The 6,945-nt window shown below is 34.2% G+C and overlaps 1 long non-coding RNA gene across 1 annotated transcript; it reads left to right on the top strand.

Moving 5' to 3' along the window:
* The first annotated feature begins 24 nt into the window (after window positions 1-24).
* LOC140636583 (uncharacterized) lies at window positions 25-6,615 on the top strand. Its single transcript, XR_012033796.1, has 3 exons — window positions 25-179; window positions 883-1,053; window positions 6,460-6,615. It is a non-coding gene; the product is annotated as an uncharacterized lncRNA (long non-coding RNA).
* The last annotated feature ends 330 nt before the right edge of the window (window positions 6,616-6,945 follow it).

Raw genomic sequence — 6,945 nt, 5'->3', positions numbered from 1 at the left:
TTTACGGCTGCACGAGGAGCGCAAAAGGGCCTCGGTCGCGACAGCAGCCTCGACAGGAGGCCGCCCTCCGGGAACACGTGCAAGCGCGGACGGACGCCGCCGCGGCCCTGAGGCCTGGAGGAGGACGGGCCTAACTTCCGGCAGACAGTCTGGCTGAGGACCGCCCGGAGCTCTTCACGGTAAGGGCAGGGCCTGCGCGGCTCCATGTCCCCACCCACTCTTTTCCTGACCCGCCGGCTTGGTGGGGGAGGTTCCCTGCCCCGGGCCGGGCGGGAACCGTGGGCACAGGCGGTCCTCTCCTGTGACGGGAGCAGGTCAGTACCCGAAAGCGGTTTGTCGAGTGACGTAGAAGGGCAGTTCATTCTGTCATCATGTTAGGCCACACTATACAGATATTTTCATTTTTTGCTACATGGACTGAAATGTTCTTGGTCCTAACACCTCCTTATAAAAATTCTTTCTTTTTTCAGGATTTTATTTATTTATTCAATGGCTCTACACAGGGAGCCGGATGTGGGATTTGATCCCAGGACCTCAGGATGAGGACCTGAGCCTAAGGCAGACGCTCAACCACTGAGCCACCCAGGCGCCCCTAGAAATTCTTTCTTATTACATCCTACGTAAAATATTTTGCAAATGTACAAGGCTACTTTATATATATATATATATATATATATATATATATATATAAATTAAATTAAATTAAATTAAATTATATATAATATAAATATTATATATAAATATATAATATAAATATTATATATAAATATATAATATAAATATTATATATAAATATATAATATAAATATTATATATAAATATATAATATAAATATTATATATAAATATATATATATTTTATTTATTTATTTATTCATGACAGACACCAAGAAAGAGAGGCGGTGAGACCGGCAAAGGGAGAAGCCAGCTCCATGCAGGAAGCCCAATGCGGGACTTGATTATGGGACTCCGGGATCATGCAAGGCTACGTTTTTTTTTTTTAATACATTTATTTGTTCAACAAGAATTCATTGAATGCTAATTATGCTTAAGGGTGGGTTGATTTAAGATAATTTTCTGATAGTCCCATAGAGGATGTCAAAACTATACGTGTATAGTTGTTGACTTTTTCATTGCCTAACAATTTCGGTGAGTCTATCACAACTCATTATTTCCAAGCTAACTAATCAGAAGCCAGTAAGTTTCCTAAAATGTAGAATTGATTGATTGATTGATCGATTGGACTAGGCAGGTGATGTTATAGCGAAAGCTTCTTGGGTACATAAAAAAGGGATTGTACTAGTTCAGACATTGCATAAATTAATGCACGAACAAGAGAAAGTTCCAAATCATTCTTTCAAATCATGAAAGAGTTCACTGAACTATGTAACTAAACATTTTATGATTGACTTCAGTCTATGACTGAGACCAGAAGAGATTCACAGAATGTAAAAGGTGTAAAGTACATTTACTTTTCTTTATTGAGATTCCTTTGGAAATCAGAAAATTTATAATAACCTATCATCAACTAGGAGGAAAGGCTTTTTATTGATACTTTTATTAATCTCTACCAAGGATCTTTTTCTTCTCCCAAATCAAGCCGAATGACTTTTTTTTTTTTTTTTTTTTTTCAAGAAGCAAAGCTGTTATTTCCTGTAGGTCATAAAGGGCCTTCTGCAAAATCTTCTAAATCTCCCTGGAGGTTTGACAAGTAATGGCTTAGGAGGAATGACAAATAAATGAAATTCATACTGAAGCTCCCCCTATACCTTGACTCAAGTCCTCTAGAAAATTATGTAAGTCATTATTCCCTCTAGCACAGCATGTTCTTATATGTACTATTCACTTGGACCAGCAGTTTTCCAGATTGGTAAGTTCTAAAGAGATGGAAAGCTGAGAAAAACTCTTACTTCTTTCAATTTATATATAATAGTTATTTCTTCTTCTGATACTATTTTCTATAGATAGTTATCTTCTGATATGTACATTTCTATATTTATAATATAAATTTCTACTTATATATGGCTTTGAATTAAGGGACTCGTTTCTCTAATATTGAAGGGTTTCCTCTAATAACTTTTGCTTTTATGTTGGCATTTCAAGTCATCTAAAGTATTGATTTTTAAAAATTCTTCTATTTCTGTTAAGACATTCTATAATCCTTTCACTGGCTAGTATGAATCATGCAGAAAATAGATTTTAACAAAAGTAAAAGATCTATCTACCTATACTTCAGTGCCATGACAAATCAAGCCTTGGCCATAGATTATACAACTACAGCTAATCCTGAAGTGAAAGCTATGCATCATAAGAGAGCTTGGATAGGGCCATGTATTTAGGTCAATACAAATTCATTAATTATTTGAAAAAAGGGATCCCTGGGTGGCGCAGCGGTTTAGCACCTGCCTTTGGCCCAGGGCGCGATCCTGGAGACCCGGGATCGAATCCCACGTCAGGCTCCTGGTGCATGGAGCCTACTTCTCCCTCTGCCTATGTCTCTGCCTCTCTCTCTTTGTGTGACTATCATAAATAAATAAAAATTAAAAAATAATAATTACTTGAAAAAAAATTCAAAGGTCATAGTGAATGAATGATGACAGAGTAACATCATGGGTAATTTACAAAGGGCAGCACACACCATAACTGTATGTTAGAATGTCAAATTGAGTTTTTATTTAAAATTTTACTGTACAAACTAACTTCTCAGTTTTCTTAGTTGGTGATTTTTAAAATAATTTCTTGTTTAGTAGTACTATTTTAGAATAACTGAAAAAGTTAATTTAGGCCATTTTACTATTAGCATGAAGAATCAATCCATCAAAAGATTTTGAAAGTGCAATGAAAACAATTTCATTCAATAAATAAGAAAACTCATATGCAATGCATAAATTGAGAAAGAAGATAGTAAATTACAAGTTGATGGTTTGAACAAGCATATGAAAATAAAATAAAAAATAAAAAATGAAATTATAAACATCCTAAGTAAGTAAATAGTATGCACACCTAAGTACAAACCTATTGATCCCAGGACCGTGAGGTCATGACCTGAGTTGAAGGCAGACGTTTAACCAATTAAGCCACCCAGGCACCCCTCGCCATGATGTTTTCTAATCAGAAGTCTTTCAAAGTACACAAACTACTTACATGATATCAGAAAGTGACAAAATTAGAGAACCAAGAATGGTAGACAGTCTTGCAAGTCATTTTAGATACTGCTCTATTTTTTTTTTGTCAGAAATAAATTACCTTTTCAGAGATCACATGGAGTTACTGAAAAACTCAAATGGTGGAATGTTTCCCAATTTAGCTAACCTATGTGGCATTTTAATATTCATATAGCTAATGATGTACATAAAGATAAAAAGTGATGTTTCTATGTGTTTAATGCAATTCAAAAGAAATATTAAATGATCCTAAGAAATCAGGTTAGAGATGAAATACAGTTGAGGATATAAAAAGTAAAAATTTTTCCTGCCTTTTGACTGTGAAGAGATGTACATCATGAATAAATACAGCAGACAAAAAGGTATGTTCATTTAAGAACACTGCCATCAACACAGAAAAAAGATATTTTTCTTTCTTTCTTGTTCCTCAAGTTTTTATTTAAATTATAATTAGCTAACATACAGTGAAGTATTATGATTCATCACTTACATATAATACCCAGTGCTCATCACAGGTGCCCTCCTTAATTCCCATCACCATTTAGACCTTCTTTCTACACACTTCCCCTCCAGCAACCCTCAGTCTGTTCTCTATAGTTAAGAGTCTCATGGTTTGCCTCTCTCTCTTTTTTTCTTCCTTCCCCTAAGTTCATCTGTTTTGTGTCTCAAATTTCATAATACGAGTAAAATCATATGGTATTTGTCTTTCTCTGAATTCTTTCGCTGAGCATAATACACTCCAGCTCCAACCATGTCATTGAAAATGGCAAGATTCATTCTTTTTTATGTCTGAGTAATATCCATTATATATATCTATCTCACATCTTCATCCATTCATCAGTCATTGGACATACGGGCTCTTTCCATAATTTGGCTATCATTGATAATGCTACTATAAACATCAGGGTGCATGTGCCCCTTTGAATCAGTATTTTTGTATCCTTTGGAGAGATACCTAGTAGTGCAATTGCTGGGGTATAAGGTAGTTCTATTTATCATTTTTTTGAGGACCCTCCCTACTGTGTTCTAGAGTTGCTGCACCAGTTTGCATTCCCACCAACAATGTAAAAGCATTCCCCAAAAGATAGATTTATTTTATTTATTTTAAAGAAAAAAATGGGCATAATGTACTTTAGGTAATTATTAGTTTTTTTTTTTTTTTATTAGTTTTAATAAAATAAATTTTACAGTGGTTTACAATTCAGATATATACTTTTTTAAAGAAAGCAATGAACAAAACTGAATAGAAAGGATAAAAACAAGCAGTAACACGTGAAAGAAAAGTTATCTACTAAAAATAAATTCAAATCAAAAATGTCAATGGGAACTAAAATATCAATGAGAACTAAAAATAGAACATTTATGATAATATGTGTCACATAAGAGTATTAATTTACTAAGTAATATAGCTTTAATGGACTCTAAGTTAGTGAAATAAGGACAAAGCTGAAAACTACAGACTCATAGAGGGAGATAACCTTAAATACTATCCTCAGAAAAAGGATAAGCAGACTTAAAGTCATAAAGTACAAATGCAAAACTTGGGCTGGCACACACATAAGAAATCCCAACAAAAACCATGTATGTGATCCTGAAGACAAACCATTGAGATCCAAACAGGAAACATTTTACAACCCATGTTCACTGACCAGAATTCACTGGTATTAGAATTAACAACAAAGTGATGGCCAAATAACAAAAAAATCTTTCCATTCAGGTATTTAATGCAAGAAACAGGCAAAAGCCAAATACATATTTATGCAAAAATGAAATCAAAACAGACTATGAAATGTGTAGAAATGAATCAAACTATATTACAAAGCTTGTGTGAAAATGTACAGATGTAAATATTTATTGAAAAATATAAAAAAAAGTTAAAATAATTTATCAAAGTCATCAACTCAAGAGGTTAGAAAAAATAACAAAATAAGCCTTAAAATTGAAGAACTGTATAAATCAATCTATGAACATATATTGACATAAAAATCTCAGGATATAACTAATCAACAAAACCAAAATATTTTTATCAGAAAATGTATATAATGAAATGGCTACATAGAAATTTGGATGAAAAAGAAAGAGGTGAGGAAAAAATATATTTTGAACAAAATAAAGCAGATAAACTTAAGACAATGATGTTTTAAAATAAAACAATCATAAAAATTTTACATTAACAATCCTAAACTAGAGGTAAAATGATTCAATTCATGAAAAATATAAATTAAAAAATACCTGAAGAATAACATACATGCATATATTAATAATTTTACAAGAAAATTGAAAATAAGGATCTATTCAATACATAGATTTGTCATTTAGATTGAAATAACAAACCAAGATCAGTGAGGCCTCCAGGGACTAGATACCAAGGAACTCCATTACTACCCATAGAGGCAAGGCTAAAGGAATGGTGTTACAGGAACCTGAAAAAAAATTCTAGCCTGGAAAATAGGCCCTTTGCCAGTACTTGTAGACACTGAAAGAGGAATGGAGTCTGCTAAATCTCCAGGCCTAGATACAAAAATTTGGGTAATAATTTTTGCTGTCAGCTTATTCCATTAGCCAAGTGAACAGAAGCCAGATGCAATCAATAGAGGTCAGCATTTCTAGCCCTAGGAATAGAAAGGTAGAAATGTTTCTGAAGTGGCAAATGAAGAATAAGTTATCCAGTTATACCAAAAGTGGCCCAATTAACCTTGAAACATTGTTAGGATAAACTTTGGATGTCACATGTTATTTCAAAGCACTGTTTGAATTCATTAGGTCATATGTTGTTTATTATAGTTACAGTTGTATTTATGAGCAAGATAGTCCAGTAGTTGTGTCAATTTACGTTAGTTTTTTCTTTTTATAGCTTTTGATATTCATTTTTTTCTTACATATACTGGCTTACTACTTTTGACTTACTGCCTGATAGCTCACTTAAACCATAATAGTGCTAATTGCTGGCCTTGTTTATAATTATGAATATGTTTAGTTTTCAACACTGAATATTATGTGTGCTATAAATTTCAAACAGATAGCTTTCAATAGGGTAAGCCAGTTTTTTTCTATTAATAATCTGATTAAATCATTATTTTATGTTTGTATTAAATAGTGCTATTAAATGTTAGAAACATATATAAAATATTATCCATCAAATAGGTACATTGGAATGTTATTATGGTAAAGTGATCCTGACTAGGAACTGTATACTCAATAGATTCAATGAAAAATATTAGTAAATGTCAGCTATTAAATGTAAGTGATATCAGCAAGATGACCTAATAGGGGATTTCCCACTGGTGCCCCCACAGCAATAATAGTTTGGCAACCATCCACGGACAAGAGTGCCTTTGTAGGAGTGTTGGGATCCAGGTGGCAGACTATGAAACCCCAGTGAAGCCCAAGGCTGAGGTGAGCCATTTTGAAAAGGCAAGTCCAAGCCCAGGTGGCAGATTCACTGACCATAGTCCTGGCTTTCTTTCTTTCTTTCTTTCTTTCTTTATTTATTTATTTATTTATTTATTTATTTATTTATTTATTTTTGATTTTTTTAAAAATATTTTTTATTTATTCATGAGAGACAGAGAGAGAGAGAGAAAAGCAGAGACACAGGCAGAGGGAGAAGCAGGCTCCATGCAGGGAGCCCGACATGGACTGGATCCCGGGGCCCCAGGATCAGGCCCTGGGCTGAAGGCAACGCTAAACCGCTGAGCCACCTGGGCTGCCCAGTCCTGGCTTTAGACCCAGAAATAGCCCCACCCATTGTGGACTCAGCTGCCTCCTTGATTGGCTTTGGT

Source organism: Canis lupus, chromosome 7 (assembly GCF_048164855.1).
Source record: "Canis lupus baileyi chromosome 7, mCanLup2.hap1, whole genome shotgun sequence".
NCBI lineage: Eukaryota > Metazoa > Chordata > Mammalia > Carnivora > Canidae > Canis > Canis lupus.
This window is presented reverse-complemented; position numbering and strand designations above follow the sequence as displayed.